The sequence below is a fragment of the Desmodus rotundus genome, chromosome 12 (genome assembly GCF_022682495.2).
Source record: "Desmodus rotundus isolate HL8 chromosome 12, HLdesRot8A.1, whole genome shotgun sequence".
In the NCBI taxonomy this organism is placed as follows: domain Eukaryota; kingdom Metazoa; phylum Chordata; class Mammalia; order Chiroptera; family Phyllostomidae; genus Desmodus; species Desmodus rotundus.
In genome coordinates this window covers 26,561,912-26,589,512 of record NC_071398.1, presented here as the reverse complement: position 1 = coordinate 26,589,512, position 27,601 = coordinate 26,561,912, and the positions used below count along the sequence as shown (strand labels likewise).

Genomic DNA, 27,601 nt, shown 5'->3' with positions numbered 1-27,601 from the left:
CTTTTTCTTTTTGAGAAAATCCTCCTGCTCAATCCTGCTGCTCCATACAAGGAAGGGCCTGTCCTCTCACACAGCCCACCTCTCCAGCTAGACTGAGGACTGTCTGGGTCAGGGCCTGACACGGCCCAACTCCCAACTCTCCCCAGTCTCCGTGGGTTTACCACTTTGTCCTTATTCCCCTCCCTGGGACTTCAAGCAACCAGGTCTCTCTCGATACTGTTCAAACTTGTTTAGCAGGGGAGGGAGCCATTAACTCAGCTTTCTCTCAGGAGGCCTGCAGCAGGCCCCACAGGCACAGGGCCTGGGGCTGCAGTTGCCCTGGTCCCCACGCTGGTCCCAGGGACCTTTATGCCCTGAAGCAATCCCCTTACCATCTGTTTTTTCAGTGTCCTCTATACTTTCTGGTCTCCTATCTTCATAAACGCTGGGGTACTGTTGGCTGTTCACTTTGTTCCTCAGTAGATCAGCTAGGTGTTTCACCCTGAGCAGGGGGCAGTGGACTCCGCTCCCACCTATCTCACCACCATCTTCCCAGTCAATTTGAGAGGGTTGTTTTCTGCAACACTTTCTCCCACAGAAGATATATCTCTCTTAGAAAATGCAGGAGATGCTAATGTCAAAAGGGCCAATTAATTGCCATTCAGTCAGTTGTCCTCTTGAATGAGGTAGACATGGAACACGAATCTGAAGTTGAAAGGAAGGAGGGAGGAGTTCTCATCCTGGCTAGGCCACCATAGCATGGTCTTCTGCCTGATCTCCTGCGGTGGGGTCCACAGTGGCCTTCTGGTCTCCCACTTCATCCATCCCCACCTCCACTGGTCGCAACACAGCAAGACAGGTCCAGCTTTATATTTATGACCCTCTATTCAAAACCATCCCATCTGGAGTCAAAGCCAAGTTCTTATTCTAACCAACAACACCCTACATAATCTAGTCAATATAATCCATCATGTCCTTCTACTCTTGCCCTCACAGAGTCACTCCAGCTTCACTGGCCTCCTATCTCGTTCTTAAACTTCCAGCTATGCTCCTGCTTCGGGACCTTTGCATGTGCTATATCCTCCACCTGCAATGCTCCTCCACTACATATCCAAGACCACCTCCCTCATTTCTTAACTTCCTTCAGGTGTATACTCAAATGTTATATGTCTTTCCCACCTAATGTTTCAGTACTTCCCCACACTGACATTTCTCTGTTTCTTTGTCCTGAGAACTACCAAAATCAAAATATATCCCACAGTACACTTTTTTTTTTACTTATACTACTATGTCTTCTTCTTTCTTAAGAATGAGTGCTCAAAGTATATCAAGAGCCTCAAAAAGTATCTGGCATGCAATGACTCAATATATATATATTGACTCAATCAATGAATAAATTAATGGCTTAATTTCCTTCATTTTTATTCTTTTACTTAAATGTTGTTATCTGTCAATCAATTAATGATGAATGAATATAATGAAGTAAGTAGGTAGGTAACAAATTGAAGAAAAAGACAAATGTAATGTGACTTTTGTTATTGTTGTTGTATGACCTGATATAAATACAGAAAACAGAAATAGCCACTTTAATAAATGGTGTTGGAAGATCTGGACAGGTACATGCAAAAAAAAAAAAAAAAAAAAAAAAAAGAAGGAAAGAACCACTAACTTACACCATACAAAAAAATAAACTCAAGATGGATAAAAGACTTAAATATAAGTTGTGATGCCATAAAAGTCATAGAGGAAAACATAGGCAGGAAAATTTCAGATATCCCATGCAGCAATATTCTCACCAATACATCCCCTAGGGCAAGGGATATAAAGGAAAGAATAAACAAATGGGAGTTCATCAAATGAAAAAGCTTCTGCACGGCTAAAGAAAACATCAGCAAAATGAAAAGGAAACCAATTGTATGGGAAAACATATTTGCCAATGATACCTCAGACAAGGGTTTGATCTCCAAAATATATAAAGAACTCACACGACTCCACTCCAGGAAGACAATCCAATTAAGAAATCAGCAAAGGACCTGAACAGACATTTCTCCAAGGAGGACATACAGAGGGCCTAGAGACATAAGAAAGTATGCTCAGTATCACTAGCCATCACAGAGATGCAAATTAAAACCACAATGAGATACCACTTCACACCAGTCAGAGTGGCTATCATACCAAATCAACAAACAAAAAGTGCTGGTGAGGCTGTGTAAAAAAGGGAACCCTAACTTCCAGCCAAGATGGAGGCGTAGGTAGACACACTATGTCTCCTCGCACAACCAAAAGAAGGACAACAACAATATAAAAACAAAAAACAACCAGAACTGACAGAAAATTGAACTGTATGGAAGTCCAACAACCAAGGAGATAGAGAAGAAAGATACATCCAGACCAGTATGAGGGGTGGAGATAGGCAGCCAGGTGGAGAGAACTTGTAACAAGGTGGCGGCTGGTGGACCCAGCGAGGTGGTGGATTGTGGAGAGGGGTGGGCAAAGCTGTAGCTGGCCGGCAAAGCAGAAACTGGTGGACCAGGTAACAGACCTGAGATAGCCAACCTATCAGATGCACAGCTCAAAACACTGGTAATCAGGAAGCTCACAGAATTGGTTGAATTTGGTCACAAATTAGATGAAAAAATGAAGGTTATGCGAAGAGAAACAAAGGAAAATGTACAGGGAACCAATAGTGATGGGAAGGAAACTGGAACTCAAATCAACAGTGTGGACCAGAAGGAAGAAAGAAACATCCAACCAGAAATGAATGAAGAAACAAGAATTCAAAAAAATGAGGAGAGGCTTAGGAACCTCCAGGACATCTTGAAATGTTCCAACATCCGAATTATAGGGGTACCAGAAGGAGAAGAGGAAGAGCAAAAATTGAAAACTTATTTGAACAAATAATGAAGGAGAACTTCCCTAATCTGGCCAAGGAAATAGACTTCCAGGAAGTCCAGGAAGCTCAGAGAGTCCCAAAGAAGCTGGACCCAAGGAGGAACACACCAAGGCACATCATAATTACATTACCCAAGATGAAACAGAAGGAGAGAATCTTAGAAGCAGCAACAGAAAAGGACACAGTTACCTACAAAGGAGATCCCATAAGACTGTCAGCTGATTTCTCAAAAGAAACCTTACAGGCAAGAAGAGACTGGAAAGAAGTATTCCAAGTCATGAAAGGCAAGGACCTACATCCAAGATTGCTCTATCCAGCAAAGCTTTCATTTAGAATGGAAGGGCAGATAAAGTGCTTCTCAGATAAGATCAAGTTAAAGGAGTTCATCTTCACCAAGCCCTTAGTATACGAAATGTTAAAGGGATTTATCTAATAGAAAGAAGATAAAAAATATAAACAGTAAAAATGACAGCAAACTCACAGTTATTAACAACCACACCTAAAACAAAAACAAAAGCAAACTAAGCAAACAACTAGAACAGGAACAGAACCATAGAGATGGAGATCACATGGAGGGTTATCAACAGGGCAGGGGGAGGGGAGAAAGGTACAGCGAATAAGTAGCATAAATGGTAGGTAGAAAATAGATAGGGGGAGGGTAAGAATAGTATAAGAAATGTAGAAGCCATAGAACTTATATGTATGACCCATGGACATGAACTATAGGGGAGGAATGTGGGAGGGAGGGGGTGTACAAGATGAAGTGGAGTGAGGGGGGGAATGGGACAACTGTAATAGCATAATCAATAAAATATATTTTAAAAAAGAAAAAAAAGGGAACCCTAGTACACTGTTGGTGGGAATGCAGAGTGGTGCAGCCACTGTGGAAAACAGTATGGAATTTCCTCAAAAAACTAAAGATGGAACTGCCTTTTGACCCAACAATTCCACTGCTGGCATTATACCCTAAGAATCCTGAAACACCAATTCCAAAGAACCTATGCATCCCAATGTTCATAGCAGCACAATTTACAATAGCAAAGTGCTAGAAACAGCCTAAGTGCCCATCAGTAAATGAGTGAATCCAAGAACTGTGGTACATTTACACAATGGAATTCTACACAGCAGAAAGAAAGAAGGAACTCCAACCCTTCGCATTAGCATGTATGGAACTGGAGAGCGTTATGCTAAGTGAAATAAGGCAGGTGGTGAAAGACAAATACCATATGATCTCACCTATAAGTAGAACCTAATCAACAAAACAAACAAGTGAGCAAAATATAACCAGAGACGTGGAAATAAAAAACAAACTGACAGTGACCAGAGGGAAGGGGGGAGGGGGAAACAGAGGAAAGAAGGGGAAGGGGCAAGAAAAGGAGCATGAATGGAAGACTCATGGGTATGGACAATGGGGAGGATTGTGCGGGGGATCGGGGTAGGGGTGAGCAATGGGGAAAAAGGTGGGACAACTGAAATTGAACAACAATAAAAAAAGGAAAAGAAAAAAACAGAAAAAGTTAAATACATAAGAATTTAAGTCATTTTATCACAAGATATTTTTTTAGCTCTCAGGAAACTTTTACAGGGAGGCTGTCGAGTTTAGAGCAATAATTCTGGAGTTAGAGATCAGAACTTGATAAATTATGGAACCTTGGACAAGTTAATCCACACTCCTGAACTATAGTTTCCTCGTCTGTGAAAGGGTTGCATGTTGATACATGTAACCCATGGAACTGAACTGAAGCTTGAGCCAGTATTTGTAGATCACTTGCCACAGTGTCAATAAACATTGCCTAAGCCATACTGGAATTTAAGTCACTCAGATCTGAGCATTCTGGAGGAAACGGAATAGGTGAAACATTTTAATGACAAATCATCTCATTCCTATTTGAGTGACTTTCAGGCACTGGAGTTATTATGTAGGGTATGGCACAAACAAAGCCACTTTTTATTACATAATCATAAGCATGTAATTCTGTAACATAATAATACTACACTCAAGCACATCATATGAGATTTTAGGTGAAACATCCAAATTAAAACTATAAATCATGACACCCATATTATTGCCCTGCCAACCACACTCAAGCAGGCGTGACTTCTGCCGGACCCCGTACTCTAACTCACCCAAACACGGTGTTGGGATGAAAACAGTTTCTGAAAATGAAATTGCCACCATTTTGAAAAGACCCAGTTTTTAAACATCAGCAATGGCTCTGCACTCCCCTCAAACTCTGTTGGAGTCATGTCTCACTTCACTTAGTTTCTTGTTTAGACTCTCCCAGACTCAAACCAGTGATTACAAAAGTGAGTTCTCCTCATTCGGATCCAGGCTGTCAACAAAGACTGAGCAAATGACACCACAGGGAATGATGTTATTAAAGCTGCAACAAGCAGACAAGCACTGGGCCAGCTTTCCCCAACCCGTCCCATCTTTCTCAGGCTTAGTCTTTGATTCGCCCCAGAAAGGCAGGCTTTTGCATTTTTCACAAAGGAACTGCCTTGGGGGAAAGTAAGTTGTGTCAGTCAAAACCATTTATGAGACATGTCTGTATTTTGTTTTCTTGTGCACCTGGGAGAAGTCTTCTCAGATCACATTTTTTTCTTTCTATATTAACAAAAGATTATATTATCACTTGGGTCTAAAACATACACCTAACATGTCAATAACCTCCTTCATAGTAATTAACTATTGTGTTGGGGACTGTTTTTAATATTAAAGATATGATTAAGACTTGAAAGTATCCCTATTGAATAACCAGAAGATGAAAATTATCATAAAATTTCAAGTTAAAAGACACACGAGTTCAGCCCTGTACATCTAAAACACCAGCCTGCTTAAGCTACTCACCTCAAGGACACCAAATGCAATGCTGACCCTGGACTGAGTACATTTCAAAATAATTTAAAATTATACTGTAAATTGAAAATTAAGCATGTTTGCCTCATTTAAAACGAACAACACACAAACAAATACCAATACTAGGACAAGGATGTTTTGAATAATACAGCACAGGTCATATTTTGAACTAAATCTTTTAATCGCTGCTATTTGTTTTGAATCACTATCAGTGAAGATGACCCTATAACCTTATATAATTTTTTGTCATGGCTATTAAGTGCCCTGACATTAGTTATTTTAAACAAATGAGCCCCCCATTTATATTTTAGGGAAAAAAAAAACAAATCAAAACAAAACAAAGCAAAACACACAGGAGCCTCGCCCTCCTGTCTGAGGCAGAGAACCAGTGTGAATGTTCCTGGTCGGAATGTGAACAGGAGCTGCGATGACAAGTCAACACTGCTTCTGAATCAGGTCCCGTGTAGCTGGGAGGAAGAGAAAATGGACACACGCATAATTAAAGATTCTCCTTTGTCTGTCTTGGTCCTTCACAAATGAAAAACATTGTTTAATTCTCTACCTGGAAATTGGACACTTGAAGGCCCACTGTCCTTCAGATGCCCAGTTTCGAAGTAGGGACACTGAACTAAAAGGGAGGGGGAGTCTTTTGCTGCTAAGAAACTTTAGAATAGCACTTTAGTATGTCTTCATGTAGGGGAAGGTAGAGAACTAGCAACAGATAACAGATGAGAACAGGCTAGGGCCTGAAGTTTATGGGTTTTGGTATAGAAAGTCTCTCTTTACCTGACTTAGTCCTTAAGTGGAGACAGCTAAATATTCATCCAAAATCCAGTAGTGAAGAGTAAAGCCCATGGTGTGGCTCTGGCAGAAATTGTTTCCCTGTTGTAATGGAATGTCACCTCTCGCCCTCAAGGTTTTCCCTGGGCACAGGGCTATTTGTCTAGCAACTACATTTCCCAGCCTCTCTTGCAGTTGAACATGACTCAGCTCTGGTCCATGGAGAATGAAGGAAAGTAAGAGGAGGACTTGTAGTCTGTTAAAAGAAAGATGCTTCTGTTCTTTTGCCTTCCTGTCCCATTGTGGCCTGGGTACGGTATAGGATATAGGGAAGAAGAGAGCACCATAAAGGATGTCAGAACAGGTCCTACTAATTATCAGTCCAATGATATTTGGGGCCAGAAGGTTGAAGATACCACAAGAGGTGGCAATCCACAGCCCTTGGCCTTTTCCAAACATGGGTCCCTGAATGACATTCTAGAGTTGAGTCACCTACCTGCTCTGGACTGGTTTATGCAAAAGGAGTACATTTCTGTTTGTTTAAGCCTCTGCTTTTGGAGTGTCTTTATTATAGCTATTAGCCAAGACCCTAACTACTTTGGATGCCCAGGTCTAAGTTGGCACGATGTGTTATTAATTCAGAATTCTTCCCAATATATATCCTTTTGAGCCTACAGAACCTTTGCAGCCTCTCCTGTCCCTTTCTTTCTTCTCCCCCATGTGTGTCCCTGCCATCTACAAAAATGGCTGTAAGAGAACACCAATATTCCCTGGCTGAGGACTGGGATCCAGCTCACCTATGTGTTACTGCTGCCAGACCCAGCATTCCACAGCTGCACTTGTTAACCCATGAACATTTTGTCATTGAATCACAATTTCCCTCTCATTTACTAAGATCATTTTTCTTACAGAGAGCATTTATTGAGTGTCTACTATAGGCTGACTTGTTCAATAGTTTTGATTCTCCTAAATCTTCCCTTATTAATATGAGTACCTTATTAATATGATAAAGAAGTATAACATTTAAATGCAGCAGATCCCCTTGGAATTTCCCCCCAAAACAAACCAAATGAGAATATAAAGGAAATGGCAGAGAGGTGTCACAAATATGTAAGCTCCTGTTTATACAGAATTATTTAGGAGACGGGAGTGTGCAGGACAAGCTCTCATCACAGATCTCTAACTACTTCCATCAAACATTTAGAGGCACCATTGAATGAAGTAGCAAGAGTTGTCCATGGACACAGTAACGCTCTCCGTGTTCTACTGCTTTGTCAGAGCAGCGAGTGGAACTCAGCTCAGTTTCGCTTCCTCCACTTGTCTTTCTCTGGCTTCTTCCTATAACATCCCAGAACATGACAGACGTGATCACTGTGAGGGACCAATGTGATCAGGGGTAAGAGGTTTCCGGTTGGGTTACGTACTTGCTTACATAAGAAATAAGGTGGCTTCTCTGTTTTCTTCTCTATGGTTGGTAGCTGCATCAATGATCATATGTGACTATCATGATTCTACATTTACTTATTCTCTTTACACAGCATTTCTCATTTTGTCTCTGTTTATGAATCTGTCTTTTTGGAATATTTAAAAAAACCTCACATACACCCTTCAGCCATTTAAAGAAAGAAAATGTAAGTCCAATGTACTTGGAGTCACAGAGCTACAGCAACTACAGAAGACATTACGGAATCTGAAGACATTGTGAGAGACAGCAATTTGTAGCACTTAGCCTTTGCCAAAGTCACAGTCCCCTCTGCCTCCCAAGGGCAAGTCGCTGCTTAAAAGACATTTGTGTTGGCCTCAAAAGCAAGCTAGGCTTATCAAGATGATTATATGAAACAGAACAATTGCAGATAAAATTTAAATATGATAAATACTCACTTATCACTTACACATTGGGGAAAAAGCATTGATTTGGGTTCCTATTCTAAGGCCATATATACAAGCTGAGTAATCCTGAGCAGAGCATCAGTGTTTTCAGCTGCGAAGCGGGATTTCACACCCACCTCTCAAAGCTGTCATAAGAATGTCATGAAATACTATAGATAGTATAGGCTCAATAAGCATATGCTGAGTAAACGGATAAACACACACAAAAGGTCTACTGATCTGATCTCCTCACCCTTACCTCCTTATAGTTGCTTCAATGCACCTGGAAACATTACCACTGCACTCTCCTGTCTACAGGGCTTTTATTCCAGAAACCTACATGACATGTACCCTCACCTCTTTCAAGTCCTGTTTGAATACTCCCTTCTCAGTAAGGTGTTACCTAATGATCACTTAATTTACAACCACACCCCTCCCCCTAATCCCAGACTCCTTGTCCTGCTTTGTTATTCTCTATTACAATGATCACAATCCAACACCCAACATATTTTATGAACTTATTTTCTGTCTGTACTTAGCCAGAATGAAAACATCACAAGGGCAGGGACATTTGTCTGTTTATCTTTTTAATTCACTGTATTAGTATTTTAGGGCTGCCATAATAAACTACCAGAAACTTTGTGGCTTGAAACAACAGAAATGTATTAATTAGTATTCTGGAGGCTTCAAAATTCAAGGATTTTATGGAGTCACATTTCATCCAAAGGCTCTAGAGGGACATTCCATTCTTTGCTCGTGCCAACCTCTAGTGGCTCCAGGTGGTCCTTAGCTTGGGGCTGAATCTGTGTCTCTGTCTCTGTCTTTACATGGGCTATTGTTTCTTTGTGTGTATCTCATGAGGACACTTGACATTGGATTTAGAGCTTACCTGTATAATCCAGGACCATCTCATCTCAGGATCTTTACCTTAAATATAGTTGCAAAAGCAGTTTGGCAAATGAGGTCATGATCACAGGTTCTGTGAACATATCATTTTAGCAGCCACTGTTCAACCAACTAGATCCACTGTTCTGTCTCTACTGCCTATAAGAGAGGCACATTGAAGTGCTCAGGTCCTATTTGTTGAATAACTGCAAACAGACCTTAGGACGTGGCTGGGGCATAAGGTGAGCTTACTTTAAGGTGTCTTGAAGTGTATAACTCTCCTGGGAGAAATTCAGTAAGATAGCAAAGGCAGAATATTCTGCCACTTGGAAGGCCTTCCCATGACCCCACCCCCAGTAAAAATTGATCCGCTATGGTGGCTTCAGGGATCCCACTGATTGAATAGGATTCGGATTCACTGCCATGAACAAAATATCCTTCACATCAGTGTCCTCTGGTCGGATCCAATCATCCATAGGCATAAATGACCACACAGAACACTTTCTGACAGAAGAAGGAAAATATGAGCATTCTTTTCTAAGAATGGCACATCCATTAATGCAGTTGCCAGATAATTCCTCAGAACCTTCCTGATTTGCATAAATACCTCCCAGTCAATTTCTATTTTTCTTAATTTAAAATGAAACTGGCAGCTCCGTGGCTGGGGCACTGGATATGGTCTGGCGGCTCCACATTGAATGCATACTGGACCATTGAAGCAGAAAAAGATGAAAAATATCCATTCTCAGCATTGGTCACTATTTGTTTGAACATACTGAATAACTCTCACTTGCATGAACAATAAACTCACTTAAACAGGTTATGAGAATTCAAACCATTGCAAGATTACTTGTGCTAGTGGTCTAAATAGAGGATTATAAATGCATTCTCGATTGCCGGAATGATCAAAAAATGGAATTGCTGAAATGGTTGACATTAACAAACATGAGTTGCTTGCCCCCACCCCCCGAGTACGTTTCTACTCTGAGAAGGCACTGTAGGGGTTTTAAGAATGAATCAAAAATCATCAATTTCCTCAAGGGACTTACAGCCTACCCAGAGAATCATGACAAAGTATCACATAACAGCATTTCGATGGACGTTCTTTAAGTCACCTCTGTGTGGATACATGCACCAAGAGTTAAGTCATATGAGTTTAGGGACTGGCAAGAGAGAAAAGAAAATAGCCAAATATTAGAAAATAAAATATTAGCCAAATAGCCCCAACGTAGAAGTTAGAGAAGTAAAAATTCAGAAAGGAAGTTCTCTGAAATTTGAAAAAAAGACGTGGTACATCTGGCTGGTAGTAAAAATCCATGGAGGTTTGGAAGGGGAAGCTGGAATTGAAAAATACTAAGGAAATGGAGAGAAGAAAATGGGTGCAGCCCTGACTAGTGTGGCTCAGTGGATTGAGCATCGGCCTGTGAACCAAAAGGTTATGGGTTTGATTCCCAGTCCTGGCACATGCCTGGGTTGTGTGGGCCAGGTCCCCAGTTGGAGTTGTGTGAGAGCCTCTTGACTTTTCCCTCTCTTCCTTCCCCTTTCTCTAAAAAATAATAAATTAAATTAAATTAAATTAAAAAATAAAATAAAATAAAATAAAAATGGGTGTAGAATGAGTAAGATATACCTGAAATCATATTTTGTCTGTAAGGGAGAAATGGTGGGGAGTGAATGCACCTAGGTGCAGGACATGAATAGAGAATGATTGGTGAGAAGAGACATAATAAAGATTAACATTCACTGAGCACAGGTGCGCTGTTACAACTTTTATATAGATTATAGTTTTTCAACCACTATATATACTTTGGGCTGGATGACATTTGTTCTGAGTGGATGTCCTATGCATTTTAGGGTGTTTAATAGCATCTCTGACTTCTACCCATCAGACTCTAGTAGCAATTCCCAGTTATGAGAACCAAAATTCTCACCAGGCATTGCCAAATGCCCCTTTGGAGACAAAACAGTCCCCAAGTTAGAGCCACTGATAAATACTGTTTTATCCCATCTTCTTATGAAAACTCCATAATGTAGCATTACTAGCCTCATTTTATTTATAAGCAAAAAAAAATATGTAAAGGTTAAAGTATGTACTAGAGGATACACTATTGGAAAGGGATACTTGTCCTTTGGGATATGTAGTATAATATATATTTATATTTTTCTCAATATGTCATTTGCTTTCATACTTAGCTATAGAGTTTTCCTTTACAGAAGCATTAAAATTTTATGTAGTCACTATATCAATTTTTCAGCTGATAGTTTTGACTTTTGGTGACATGCTTAAAGTCTGCCTAACCACAAGATTATAAAAAACTGACCTCTGATTGATTCCTTCCAGTTTTTGTTTATGATTTTCTTGAACACATATCTTGGTACCATCAGGAATTTATTCTGATGTGAGGATGTGTGTATTATTATGTATTATGTGTATATGTAAATATGTATTATGTGCCTATATATGACATTTGTTTCTTGTTTAAAAATCAGAGGGGAAAGAGTAAGAAAAATCAGTATTCTCCAGAACCCTATCACTCGCAGACAGTGACACAACACTTTAACCCTCTTTTCCAGTCACCTCTGTATGGGCACACGCGCCAAGAGTGGAGTGAGACAAGTTTTGAGACTGAAAAGAGACAAAATTAAATAGCCAAATGCTAGTAACACTGAGGGAAATTTGTAGTGAAAAAGTAGAAAAGAGGAACAGAGGATTTTAAAAGGAGTTAGAAAGTGCACAGTTAAATAGGGAGGCAAGTCAAACATATATACCATAACAGAAGCCAAGAAAAGAGATAATTTCATGACAGTGACGTCAAACGCAATGGGAGAGTCACTGCTGATGGAACTGCAAGGAGTGTGCAGTTTGGTGTCTGAAGAGATGTTTTGGAAAGAATGAAGAGAAGAATAACCAGTGTGCACCTAGATTAAGGTGAACAGTCACGTGAATAAGGAAAATTCTAGAGACACAGATAGAAGTTTCTTTATCAAGAAAAGCACTGATGAAGGAATGAGAAGGGACAACATTTTATGGGAAATAGGATCCAGGAAAACTGTAGTGAGGCTTCTGATCTTTGGTCTCATCAACATTTAGAGGGTGCATGGATAGGATTGAAGTGGCTGTACAATCCTTAAAATTATATTTAACTTTTGTGTGTATGTATGTTATTCTGAGTATATGTAATATTTTTTAATCCAATTATCAATAACTGCTAAGAACTACTTTGTTAGAGGATAGGGCAACTTTTATTAATTTATAGCAGACCAGAATAAACCAATAAAATGGCCTAGATTGAGAAGTTGAGAGTGGTAGGAGATATTTGATTGAATAATGTCCAAGTCGAGGTGAGAGCAGATGGAGTCAAGGGAATGCCCTGGGCAGAAAAGTCTAGTGGTGAGATCTTTTGTTCTTCTACCACCATTTTCTATTATGATTAACAAGAGGAGCTATCCAGAAATAACAAATAACAGATAACTCTAAACAAAACCCAGAACATAAGAAAAAAAAACACAAACCTTTACCAAAATGACATTCTTGCTTATTTCTGAAGAGTGAGAGCACTTTTTTCTTTCTCCTTTTTTTCACTATTTTCCAAAATTTCTTCAGTTAATATATGCCAATTTTAAAATTACATAAGACACAAGATGTTATTAAAATAAATATGTTAATGTATTTTTTCCAAAGTAATTCTAAGGAAAATGATACATGATACAAGCACAATAGATTTCTCCAAGGAAGGTCTCTATGAAGAAATTTAAAGATCATTGGAGTTTAAGAGACAAATGTGGACACCTTGGGAGCGGCAGAATTAGATTACATCATCCCTGAAGACTTGAGCTAGTCACTAGCTCTGGCAGGGATTGACTTTGGCCATGAGCCCCCAATTCTGAGATTCTGTTTCCCCATCTATGAAATGGAACAGTGATGCTATCTACCTAGAATTTCTAAGGGGGTTAAATAGATTACCTGAATGAGTAGATGTTAAATAAACATGTCACCTTAACTGACATCATTGCCCTGATAGGAACTGCAGGTGGTAGTTAATCTCTTTCTACTCTCCACCTCCTAAAAGTGACACAGAAAGTTTCAGTGAATGTAGTTATGAGACACAAGTTAATTTGAGAAGGCAGGGAGACTCATGGGCAAAACCTGGACTTCTATGGTGGGTAGATTGGAGCTAATCCCAGGTCTTCCACATGTAAGTTAATTAATTGTGAAAAGGACCTCTTGAGCCTCAGTAGTATCATGTATAAAATAGGGGTAAGAACAATTTGGGCTCAGGCTTGCAAGCAGATGAGATGAGATTATATTAGATGAGAGACTGGGACGTGATTAGGGGGAGGTGAGCAGGGAAAGTTGAGTTAAGTGCAAGGGGTAAACTTGTCTGTATTTAAAATGGTGATATTTTGTTTACCGTGGATTACTCTTTATTTTTATATAATATTGCATTAAAATACTATTTGTTTTGATTACTGAGTTTTTTGGCACCCCTTCTTAAATTTTGTGTCTAAGAGAATACTGTACTTACCTCTTCTTAGTCCTGGACCTAAAGCTGGCAAGTACCGAACACTTACAGTGGGTCAAATGCAGCACTGAGCACTTTACTTTCATACATGTACTTGTAAGTAAACGTTTAACATGGAACCTAACCTAGGCTAAGGCAGCGTCTCTGTTATTACTACCACCATCATGAACACCACCACCACATCATCATCATCGTTAACGATGCCATTTTCGTCGTCATCACCATCATCATCCTCACCATCATTATCACCATTACCACTATCGCCATTATTACCACCATCACTGTCATTATAATCATCACCACTACCATTACAATCATTCATTATGATTTTCTAAGTCATCTTAAGTAAATTTCATAATATTCCCACATTGCAGTTCCCTCATTTTTATTATGAAGCTAACAAGATCTCCTCATAAGGCATAAAAATGAAAGAAGGTTGTTTTTGTTGTTGCCATCATTAACGTTATTGCTGACTCCAGTGTGCGCCTGGGCCAGTGAGTGCTCGCTAAGAAATCAGATGACTCTAATTAACATAGAGACTAGTCAGGCAGAGCAAATAGGGCAGGGCCACTCTTGAGTTCTGGATTGGCTTTTTATAAGGCTGCCTAAGATTTTCACACAAAGAAGCACACGCTGTTCCCAGAGCTGACATTTTCATACTCATAAAACTCCGTGTTGTTCCAGTTCAGGAAGCTGATGAGTCATGGGGTACAGGCGGTGGGAAGAGGAAGGGGGTTTACTCTGGTGTTTATCCGTGTGTGTGTGCTTCAGTTTTGATTATTTCTCAAATGGGTTTAGATATGCAACAGGAAAGGAGGATAATGGCCTCCCTCCCAGTCACTGCCCCACCCGTAAAACCCAGAATCACTAACTGCCTTTTTTCCTAAAATGGAGGAGTTTTCATCTGCACGAAGGTTTCATTTTCCTTTGCTCTGTAAGTGTTTTAATCTTGTAAGGTATAGCCATATAAACAAACAAGGGAGAAAACAAGAAGATGAAAACTCTTCAGGTTTGCCCAATTTTGAATCCCACTTGACAAACACAGCAGTACACGGTTTTGATAATGGCCCTGAGAATTGTAATTTGACTTCCCTCTCGCCACCCTGTGAAATGTAAACACAGTGTGCTTTCTCATAATTAAAAGGTATTGATTCCCCAGCAGCTCATGAGGGGGCTGGGGAATCTTTCTTCTCAATAGATACAGCACGAGCCCTGCTGACATCTAGTTATACCCCATCACAACTGAGTCTTGATAGGCTGATGCGGTTTTGTACTTCAGGAAGTTGTATAACTAGAAAAAGTATTACTTCTACTTTGAGAATAGTTGTTTGCTGTGTTTTTAGGACACTCTACAGTATTGTAATAAAATACAAGAGTTAGTGTTTAAAGCAACAGAAAGGTTTCTTTTTCCCTCATGTAACAGTGTGGGTTGGTGGTCCAGACTTGGAATAGTGGTATGGATAGTATCTGCAATCCGTCTTGACATCATGTCACCTCCATCATGTGCCCTCATTGGCTTAGCTAAAGATGACTCACTACCATGTCTGCATTAAAGCTGGCCAGGATGGAGAAAATAGAAGGGAGAACATGTTTCTTTTCTTTCAAGGGCATGACTTGAAATCCATATATCACATCCACTCATATCTCATTAGCTAGCACCTAGTTATATAGCCACACCTCGCTGGAAAAAGCAATCTTTAGCTGGGTGACCATGTGCCCAGCTAAAATTGCTATTGCTATTAAAGACGGAAGGGTGGGCATAGTGGGAATCCTAGGAGTCTCAGCCATAGGCAAGTTGAATGAATATTTGCCCAAGACTAGAGAGAGGGGTTCCTAATATGAGGCCCCCATTCCCAATTTTGGATGGGGGTGTTAATTACTGGTGATAATAAAAATGAAGGAAATAAAGATAGCAACAACTAACATTTACTGATTTCTTGTTTTATGTCTCTTTATATTAAGTGCTTTGTAAGCATTATGCCATTTTATCTTCATGAAAATCTTATAAAGTCAAAAGTATCACTATTCCCATGCTATTCATGAAGAAACTCAGATGTATTAAGTTCAAAAACTCATCCAAGCTCATGAAACTAGTATGAAGCCAGGTGGAATCCAAATCCGTGTGTCTCTATACCCAGTTATTCTTTTAACCACTTTGCTTAGATGTTAACAGTGATCTGAAATACTTCAATATTTCAAAAAGCTGAATTAAACTGCAAACTTCTCTATAATAAGATCATCTGAACTAGCTGAAAGGTGTTTGTTTGGGACTTGAATATAATCAATTTAAAATGGTCTTTCCATTTATCAAAGACTAGTAAGAACTTCTAGACCTTACATAAACCTTGATTAGTCTTTAAAAAGTAGAAAAATACATGAATGACTGTTTATTAAATGCAATTTGTTTGGCATAATAATCTCTTTCTATACATGACTTCCAGTGAGGGGGAAATAACCTAAGGGAGTGAGAGATGAGGATGCAAAGACTACCCACTGCAGGGCCTCCTTTGCTGATGGTGCTGCCAGGAAGGGTAAGCCAGAGCAAAGCAGGGAGATCCCTGACCATACCAAAGGGAGGAGGCCTTCGTCACCACAGTTAGGCTCATAGCCCTGAATCAATGAGCAACATGAAACCCTGGTCTGTCAAATGCAAGAGTTGTGGGCAGAGTCAAGGTGGGGGCGAATCAGAAAGTTAAGTGTCCAGCAGCTCTGACCAAGAAATGAATGGAATAGGTAGGCCAGTTAACTGTGATGTGCAAGAGTGGGCTCTGAGGGGCAGCTGCTGTCATCTTCATGCATCAGCACATTAAAATGTTTGGAAAGGGACAGGGAATAGAACACTGCTTCTATTCCCCACAAACAGATGGGTAATTAGAAGGAGGGTAGGAGCCAGATGCTATACCTCCTCTGAGACCAGCACCAGAGGGAATGGGTTGGCTCTGCAGAAGGCATTTTTGTTCCTGAAAAGGGAGATCATATTGGGGAAGGAATTGGAGTGTCAGGCATTCTTGGAGGGAGGGGATAACAGTGAAGGGGAAGCACCTCTTCCTTCCATGTCTATCTTCTACCAGCTCCCTCTCTATGCACCTGGAGAGGAGTACTAGGTGAGTGCAGTTTCTAGGAGATTCTGCCTGACCATGACCCTGTCAAAGGGCGTTTCAGAAAAACTGGCCTGTTAGTGCCTGCCGATGTTTGTTCCTGCTGATGTTGGTTTCACGGGCCTGCTTTTGTGTTTTACAGTATGATGACACAGACGTTTCCCCTGATGTGAGAAGAAGCACTCAGCTAACTGAGTGGTAGCACCCTCTGAACTATGAGCCACAGTCTTATATAACATGTCTTTGACAATAATTCAGCTGCAATCATTTGCTATTAATCTAAAATATGTTCTTGTAGGAAAAGGTCTCCAACATCACCCAAAACAATACTTTGCACTGATGATGGATTTTGGCTTGACAATGAGGCTGGCAAGAGTTGAAGATCAATTCCTCGAGTCTGCACAGGGTCAGTTTACATACCTGTCTCTCATCTGCCCATTATTATTTTTTTCTGCTGAGTCTAAAGCCAGTGTTGACTTAAGCCTGCAACGATTTAAAACAGTATTGACAGGGTAATGAGCGTAAGTACGTGTAATATGTGACATGATTCAAGGCGCAGTGGTGCGGGCAGCACCAGTGCCCTGTGGTCAGAGATCTGGAAGCATCCAGAGAGGATGGAGCAGAGACTGCCTCTGGGAAATAAAAGGTATAACTACCCCACAAACAAGAGTTCTGTAATGTCAAAAGAAGGAAACCTATTCCCAAATCAGAAGGAGTGAAGATAGTTATTGGATTAACTTTATTAACTTGTCTAAGAACCAACATGTGAATCAGAAGACAGGGCGAGGTAAGTTGTAAAGAAAGAGAAAAACGTTGGCACAGCCCATCTAAGCTCCGCCCAAAGAAGACATGTCTTCTGACCACTAGACCTTGAGTATCCTCGGGGAGATGCGCACATGAGGTGCCTTCAGCCAGAGCATACTGAACCTCAAAGTCCAAACTCTTCCTTGTCCAAGGTCATGCCTAACCAGCATCTACACTTCTATTATGAACTTGATTATCACACCAGCCTGAATGAGTTTTCTGTTTTTCAGAACTCCTGTCCATTACTGTCTACATTTGGTGGGGGGGGTGGGGGGATTAACTACTTATTATTTTCAATTGCTCAAAGCAAATGTTAATCTCCTTGATGAAAAGAGTCATAACACAAGTCATTTTCTGTATGTAACCCCCTCAGCACCTGGTACTAAGTTGTGCAGTTGCTTTACAAAATGTACTTATAGTTACTTAGTGAAATCAGACCACATTATTGATCATGCAAATGTTTAGTTACAACTTTTGACCTAGGGGATGTAGTTCTGGAACAGTGCAGAACTCTGGTCTCCTAAAATGTTAGACCATCTCTAAGGTTCTGCATGCTATCTCCAGCCTGTGCCCACACACACAACTCATTCTTTCTGCAAGTACAGAACAAAGTCTCATTTCTATGTGAATCTAACCTGAAGATTTTTTTATACTTGCATATACTTAGTCCTGATTGTATATATCAGAATCTCCAGTAGATGAAGACTGGGGCACTGACACCCATCCCAGTGATTCTGATGAACAGTAAAGTTTGAGAACTACTGATTCCAAGCCAAGCTCCTCATTTTGCAAATGAGTGTCCTAAAATTTAGAAAAGTGATACATCCACACTTTCCCAGTTAGTTTGTGACAAAGTCTGGGCAAGCACACACTTCTACACTGCATGAAACCCCAGCCTGATTTCTGAAGATGACAACTTCCTACTGCAGCAGGAGGGAACTGTATCCTTAATGAGGCTAATCAGTGAAGTTTGGCTTCCACAACACACTCTTCCTGCTCTCGACACCCTCCCCTACTGCCCCTTTCAGTGAAAATATACTTTTATTGTGTGATTGCTAGAAATGGTTTCACCATCCCTTTATGGTATTTTTCTGTGGCTCTATACACTATATTCTTTTAGATTAATATAAAAATTGCTGGTAAATTTGTATCATCATCAATTTGCATTCGAGAAATATTGGGTCAGCCAAAAAGTTTGTTTGGTTATTAAGTAAAAATAAAAGACACATTTTTCTTTTTCTTTTCAAAGCGGCCATATTATTTTACATTCCCACTATTAGTATAAGAAAATTTCCTTGTTCCACATCTTTCTGTTTCCTTGTTTATTATTGTGCAATTACAGTTGTCCCCATTTTGCCCAATTAATCCCCCCTGCCCTACCCACACCTACCTATAACATTCACTCTAACCGCCCCCTCTGTTGCCTTTGTCCATGGGCCCTTTATACATGTTCCTTAATGACCCTTCCCCTTATTTACCCCATTATCCCCCTCCCCCATCCCCTCCGGTCACTGTCAGTTTGTTCTTTATTTCCATGTCTCTGGTTCTGTTTTGCTCATGTGTTTGTTTTGTTGATTAGGTTCCACTTATAGGTGGGATCATATGGTATTTGTCTTTCACAGCCTAGCTTATTTCACGTAGCATAACACTCTCCGGTTCCATCTGTGCTGTCACGAAGGATAGAAGTTCCTTTTTCCTTTCTGCTGTGTAGTATTCCATTGTGTAAATGTACCACAGTTTTTAAATCCACTCATTTACTGATGGGCACCTAGGCTGTTTCCAGCACTTGGCTATTGTAAATAACGCTGCTCTGAGCATTGGGGTGCATTGGTTCTTTTGAATTGGTGATTCAGGTTTCTTAGGGTATAATCCGAGCACTGAAATTGTTGGGTCTAAAGGAAGTTCCATGTTTAGTTTTTTGAGGAAATTCCATACTGTTTTCCACAGTGGTTGCAGCAGTCTGCATTCCCACCAACAGTGCACTAGGATTCCTTTTTTTCCACAACCTTGCCAGCACTTGTTTATTGACTTGGTTATGATGGCCACTCTGACCAGTGTGAAGTGGTATCTCATTGTGGTTTTAATTTGTATCTCTTTGATGGCTAGTGGTGTTCAGCATCCTTTCCTATGTCTCTGGGCCCTCTGTATGTCCTCCTTAGAGAAGTGTCTGTTCAGGTCCTTTGCCTATTTTTTAATTGCATTGTTTGTTTTCCTGGTGTGGAGTCATGTGAGTTCTTTATATATTTTGGAGATCAGGCCCTTGTCTGAGGTATCATTGGCAAATATGTTTTCCCATACAATTGGTTCCCTTTTCATTTTGCTGATGTTTTCATTAGCCATGCAGAAGCTTTTTCATTTGATGAGGTCCCATTTGTTTATTCTTTCCTTTATATCCCTTAGTTCAGGGGACGTATTAGTGAAAATATTGCTGCATGGAATATCTGAAATTTTCCTGCCTATGTCCTCCTCTAGGACTTTTATGGTGTCGCGTCTTATGTTTAAGTCTTCTATCCATCTTGAGTTTATTTTTCTTTGTGGTATAAGTTCATGGTCATTTCATTTTTTTTTTTTGCATGTAGCTGTCCAGATCTCTTAACACCATTTGTTGAAGAGGCTATTTTTACTCTCTTTTATGTTCCTGCCCCCTTCATCAAATATTAATTGACCATAGTGACATGGGTTTATTTCTGGGCTCTCTATTCTGTTTTATTGATCTATGTGTCTGTTATTATGTCAATGTCATACTGTTGATTATAGTGGCCTTGCAATATAGTTTGATAACAGGTATTGTGATCCCTCCAAATTTGTTCTTCTTTCTCAAAATTGCTGAGGATATTCAGGGTTGTTTATGGTTCCATATAAATTTTTGAAATGTTTTTTCTATATCTTTGAAATATGTCATTGGTATTTTAATAGGGATTGTGTTGAATCTATAATTTGCTTTGGGTAGTATGGACATTTTGATAGTTTTAATTCTTCCAATCCATGAATACAGTATATGCTTCCATTTATTTGCATCTTCCTTTATTTCTTTCTTCAGTGTTGTGTAGTTTTCTGAATATAGGTCTTTTACCTCCTTGGTTAGGTTTATTCCTAGGTACTTGATTTTTCTTGTTGCTATATCAAATGGGATTTTTTCCCTGATTTCTGTTGCTGATATTTCATTTTTGGTGTACAGAAATCCCTTTGATTTCTGAATATTGACCTTGGATCCCACTGTTTTCAAATGCCTTCAATTTCTGAATATTGACTTTGGATACTGCTGTGTTCCCAAATTCACTCATTAAGTTGAATCATTTTTTGGTGGAGTCTGTAGGGTTTTCTATGTACTCTGTCATGTCATCTGCAAACAATGACAGTTTTACTTCCTCCTTTCAAATTTGGATGCCTTTTATTTCTCTTTCCTTTCTGATTGCTGTGGCTAGAACTTCCAATACTATGTTAAATAGAAGTGGCAAAAAAGGACACCCTTGTCTTGTTCCTGATCTTATTGGGAAACTTTTAGTTTTTGCCTGTTGAGTATGATATTGGCTATAGATTTCTCATATATGGCCTTTATTATGTTGAGGTATGCTCCTTCTGCTTCCACTTTGCTGAGTGTTTTTTATCATAAATGGGTGCTGTACCTTATCAAATGCTTTTTTCACATCTATTAATATGATCATGTGATTTTTGTCTTTCCTTTTGTTTATGTGATGTACTAAGTTTATTGATTTGCAAATATTGTACCATCCTTGCATCATGTGATGAATCCCACTTGATCATGGTGTATGATCTTTTTAATGTATTGCTGGGTGCCGTTTGTCAATATTTTGTTGAGGATTTTAGTGTCTATGTTCATCAGCCATACTGGCCTGTAGGTTTCTTTCTTTGTTGTGTCTTTATTTGGTTTTGGGATTAGGATGATACTGGCCTCATGAAAACAGTTTGGGAGTCATCCCTCTTCTTGGATTTTTTTTGAATAATCTGAGAAGGACAGGGGTTAGCTCTTCCTTAAATGTTTTATAAAGTTCTCCTGTGAAACTGTCTAGTCCAGGGCTTTTGTGTGCTGGGAATTTTCTAGTTACTGCTTCAATTTCACTAGCTGTCATCAGTCTCTTCAGACTATCTGCTTCTTCTTGATTCAGTTTTGGAAGACTATATCTTTCTAGAAATTTGTTCATTTCATCCAGGTTTTCAAATTTCTTGGCATATAGTTCTTCACAGTAATTTTTTACAATCCTTTGTATTTCTGTGGTGTCAGTGGTAATCTCTCCTCTTTCATATCTGATTTTATTTATTTGGGTCCTCTCTCATTTTTTCTGGATGAGTTTGGTTAAAGCCTTGACAATTTTGTTTATCTTTTCAAAGAACCAGCTCCTGGATTTATTGATCCTTGAATTGTTCTTTTAGTCTCATTTAATTCTGCTCTTATCTTGGTTATTTCCTTCCTTCTGGTCATTCTTGGCTTTGTTTGTTATTGTTCTTCCAGTTCTTATAGATGTAGGGTTAGGTTGTTTATTTGAAATATTTGTATCATTTTTAGGTAGGTCTGTATTGCTATGAACTTCCTTCTCAGGACTGCCTTCACTGTGTCCCATAGGTTTTGGACTGTTTTGTGTTTATTTTTCATTTGTTTCCAGAAACTTTTTGATTTCTTCCTTGATCTCATTATTAATCCACTCATTGCTTAATCATGCTATTCAATCTCCATGAAGTTGAATGTTTTGCGTTTTTTTCCTTGAGGTTTGTTTCTAGTTTCAGTCCCTTGTGGTTGGAGAAAATGCTTGATATGATTTCAATTTTCTTGAATTTGTTGAGGCTTGTTTTGTGTCCTATCAGGTGGTCTGTCTTTGAAAATGTTCCATGTGCCTTTGAAAAGAATCTATATTTTGCCTCTTTGGGATGAAACATTCTAAATATATATATCAGTTAAGTCCATTTCATGTAGGGCATTGTTCAATGCCACAATATCTTTGCTGATATTTTGTTTGGAAGATCTGTCCATTGTTGACAGTGGGGTGTTAAAATCCCCACTGTAAGTGTGTTGCTGTTTATCGCTTTCTTGAAGTCCTCAAAGATTTTCCTTATATATTTGAGTGCTCCTATGTTGGGTGCATATATGCTTACAATGCTTATGTCTTCTTGATGGATTCTTCCCTTGAGTATTATGAAGTGCCCTTCTGTGTCTCTTTTTATGACTTTTGTTTTGAAGTCTATTTTGTCTGATATAAGTATTGCTACCCCAGCTTTATTTTTCCTGTCCATTTGCTTGGAATAGTTTTTTCCAACACTTCACTTTCAGTCTGTGTAGGTCTTTTGTTCTGAGATGGGTCTCTTGTAGGCAGCATATGTGTGGGTTATGATTTCTTATCTATTCAGCTACTCTATGTCTTTTGATTGGAGCATTTAATCCATTTACATTTAGGATTATTATTTATAAGTACTTGATCATTGCCATTTTTCCCCTTTGTACCTGTGTTCTGTTCTCTCTCACTCTTTTCCTTCATCTTCTTAAAGCAGTCCCTTTAGCATTTCTTGCAGAGCTGGTTTGGTGGAGGTGTATTCTTTTAGCCTTCTTTTGTCTGGGAAACTCCTTATCTCACCTTCCATTTTAATTGAGTGCCTTGCTGGATAGAGTAGCCTTGGTTGCAGGCCTTTGCTTTTCATTATTTGGGAGTATTTCTTGCCATTCCATTCTGGCTTGTAGTGTTTCTGTTGAAAAAACAGCTGCTAGAATTATCGGAGCTTCCTTGTATGTTACTTCCTGTTTCTCCCTTGCTGCCTTTAAGATTCTTTCTTTGTTAAAAGACACATTTTTCATTTTCACTGATAAGTTTGTTGAATGATGTATCCACCATTTTGTTCCACTACTTTCTGCCATCGTTCAGGCAACTTCAGAATCCCATCTTCCCAAAACTTTTTATCTTTTTGAGCAAAGAACTCTTCCAGGTATGTTTTTCAGTCTTCCAGGGAATTGAATTTTTTTTCCATTAAGAGAATTTTGTGAAGACCAAAATAAATGGAAATGTGAAGGTGCAATGTCTGGTGAATACAGCAGGTAAATCAGAACTTCCCAGCCAAGGTGTTAACAGTTTTTGCCTGGTCATCAAAGAAACGTGTGGCCTTTCATTATCCTGGTGGGAGATTATCTATTTTCTGTTGATTAATTTAGATGCTTTTCTTTGAGTGCGGCTTTCGATTAGTCTAATTGGGAGCAGCTCTTATTGGAATTGATCGTTTGGTTTTCCAGAAGGTCTCATAATAGAGGACTCCCTTCCAATTCCACCATATACACAGCATCACCTTTCTTTGGATCAAGACCAGACTTTGGTATGGTTGGTGGTGGTTCATTTCACTTGCCCCATGATGTATTATGTTCCACATTATTGTAAGTATCCACTTTTCATCATCTGTCACAATTTGTTTTTAAAACAGGACATTTTTATTACATTTAAGTGGATAATCACATATGAAAATATGGTCAAGAAGGGGTTTTTTGTTTTGTTTTTTGCTTAACTTATATGGAACCCAAACATCAAAGTGATTAACATAACCAAGCTGGTGCACATGATTTTCAGTGCTTGATTTGGTTATTTTGAGTATGTAGGCTATCTCCCATGTGGTATAATGTTGATCGTTCTCAATTAATATCTCAATTTGATCACTATCAACTTCAGTGGGTCTACCTGACCATAGAGCATCATCTCTCCAGCAAGAAATCTCCAGCATGAAACTCCACATACCACTTTTAACACATTTGATCAAACCATAGCACCTTCTCCATACACTGCACAAATCTTTTTTTGCATTTCAATTGCATTTTTACCTTTCTTGAATAATAAAGCATAATATGCCAAAAATGTTGTTTTTCTTCCAATCTTCAATACTAAAATTGCTACACAAATATTCATCAATTTTGATAAGTTTTTCTTAAATGCATGCTGACATGACAGCTTTCACATTACAATCTAACAAAATTGCTTTGAATGAAGTAAAAGACAACTAAGCACTCCTAGAGCCATCTTATGGAAAAACATGAATGAACTTCTTGGCCAGTATTAAAGTGGGTTTGTTTAATTAGCAGAATTAAAATTTTAAATATCTCCTCCCCTCTTCCTCTGCCATTTTTAAGGCTGAGATTAACTGTGTTCAAATTTCTGTAATTCTCCTCACTCACAGACACACAGCCCTGTAAATTATAGTGTGCCATGTACAATATCTGCATCAGCTGTTGACTGAGATTACCATTCCCCTGTATTATGCTTTGTCCATCGATAGCTCATTTCAGCTACCCACATATCACAGGAAAGTTTTATAAATTATGCCCTGGAGATGGCTGTGCAATGAGGAACTAGAGTGGACTGTTAGCTCATAAGTGATAAACTGGACTTGAGAGGAACAGGAAAAAGACAAAAGCCATACTGGAGAATAATCTTTCAGTAGGTGGTATCTGAAGCAAAGGAGTTAAAATCTGAGTTGAAAATGAATCATTACAATGTTGACCAATCTAGATCAAAACCACATTCCCCCCTTACAAGGGGTGCATAGAGAGTAAGGCATATTAAAATACCAATTTTACAAATATTTGATTTATGCCTACATTTTTTTCAGTAGGAAAAAACAAAATTATTGTAAATATGATCCTTGTATCATCTAACAAGAGTGTGTGACCAGCTTTTGAAATAAATGTCTTGTTGTGTGAGCTATTGATAAACATGTTGCTATTTGTTTTTTGAAAAAGTTTCCAGGCCATTGTAGTTGTCACTCTTGCTTAGAGAATGGTAATTGGGAGGGAAGAAATAGTAGTACTATAGAGCTACCTAGAACAATTAGAATTCTCAAAAAAAAATTTAAGACCTATGTTTAAATCTCTGATGGAATCTGTTTTGAAACAGTGTGACAGTTATGATCCTGGAGACCTCCAAGGGCCATGGTGCAAGGTGGGGTGATACCCCAGTTGAGAGATCAGGTAAACTCACTTCTGGACCATATAGAACCAAGGATGGCATAGATATGGCAGCAATGCTACCACTGCTTCCTCATGCCCTGTGGATGGTAGTGACCATTACTATCCTCCTTCCCTGTGGGATCAGTATGGCTTCAGCTTGTTCTCAAAACAGGGCACATATAATAAAAGTTTTCTTTCATTCTTGAGCCAACAGATGTATGAGCCTTAGGGTTGAAATCTGATAAGAAAGTCATAATTTAAGAAGACACAGGAACTTCATCACTTCCTTTCTTAGACTGTCATAAAAGTGATCTGAAATCCTGAGAAGTGTGAAAGGGCCCCAGGTGAACTCTCTCAGTGATGGGGCTGTGGTGAGCAAAGCGGAATGGGAATCACAGAAATGTATTCCTGTTTCCTCACTGCTGACTCATTCCAGGGGGAGCATAAAGAATAGTCATCTGCCTTGAAATGAAGTTTGCATATTTTTGTAGAATCCTTGCTTTTCTACAGAACAAAAGGCTCTCTATTGCAAAGGTGAACTTTGGAAATGTTGAATTTGACAGTGATTGGCAGTTGGCTCCTTGAATTCCAGCCACAAGGGATGGGGGTGGGAAGGAGAGAAAAAGAAATTGTTTATAGGGAGGGGAAAGTGACTGCAGACAAAGAAAAAAAATTGTGATGCTATCCATTCACTGGGAAAGAGGGCAGCCATGGTATTTCACTAGGTGGGCGTGAATGAGAGCATTGGCTGACAAGAAAAGGCGCTGGGATTTAAAATCCTGAAGACAGTAAATAGCAGTTGAGGGGAGCTGGTCAAGGAAGATTGGGACTGATGAAGAGAAAATTGCCAAACAGCTGTTGGATGGAGAGCAGGAACTAGAGAGAATTTTTGTAATAGGATCCCAGGGATTTTTAACAAGGACAGTTTCATCTGACACTAAGGGATGAAACTAAAGACAATGTAAATCACAAGGCTTGGTTAAAGAACTGGCAATAAAAACAAATCAGTTTTACAGAAATGGGTTAAGCTAGGAGACCTTGTATTAGTACAAACTGGGCATTACCCTGTATCCTGAATAATGCCGAAATATCTGCACACTGCATTAGCAGAGGGAAAAAGTCTCTGTAACATCACTGGCTGATGGAGCCTAGTCTTTTTGGTTTTGTTTTTTTTCCTTTTCAACTACTCACACTGCCATGTTCCAGGTATAAATTGAATTTCACTCATTTATTCATTCACTTTCTCCCTTTCCTCTCTTTGTAGATTTTGGAAAGTCGATCTTTTCTGTGTGAGTACAAAGCTCACCCTAGATTTCAATTTCAAATTAACTTAGGAATACACTAATTAATTAATTAGTCAATTTGTTATCTAACATCCACAGGGCTCACTTAGGGGTGGCCCAGTGTCTTCAGCCCCAGAGATGTAAAGAGGAATGAGACAATTGAGGCTTTAAGGAGTTCACAGTCTAACCTGTAATGTCCTTATCTGATATCATTTCTGTCTTCACCTCTCATCTACAGAGCACCTCCTATCTTATGAGACACAGCAATTGACTGAGCAAGCATCCAGTCATAATCCTGTGTTTACCCTTGATTATTTGTTCTCTTTCTAGACCTTTGCAGGTTTGTGAGAAGTTTCCATGTTCTTGAGGCTATGCCCCCGTAGTTCCAGCCTCCAACTTCTCTACCTGATATCAGGAGTCACGGCCCCTATCCTCCCATTCTCCATCAAATTGTCAAGGAAAAAACCCATTCCTCCTACTCTCCTTACATTGGAGGCTTCTAACATGTTTTCTTCTCTGAAAGTAGTTCTTTACATTAACAAGAAACACACACAGCACTTTTATTGCTTCAGTTTTGGTCCAGCTGCTTTGGGTCCCCATCAATTCTCAATGGCTTAAGGAAGAGGGTTGTTGCTACAAGATATTAAAACAAAAACAAAAACTAAAAGTAGCTCTGCTTCAGTAGGTGGGCAGTGCA

The 27,601-nt window shown here is 39.3% G+C and overlaps 1 protein-coding gene across 1 annotated transcript in view; it reads right to left on the bottom strand.

The window, feature by feature from the left end:
* Window positions 1–27,601, bottom strand: part of CDH13 (cadherin 13) — a 1,057,449-nt gene that overhangs the window by 689,016 nt on the left and 340,832 nt on the right. The window lies entirely within an intron of this gene.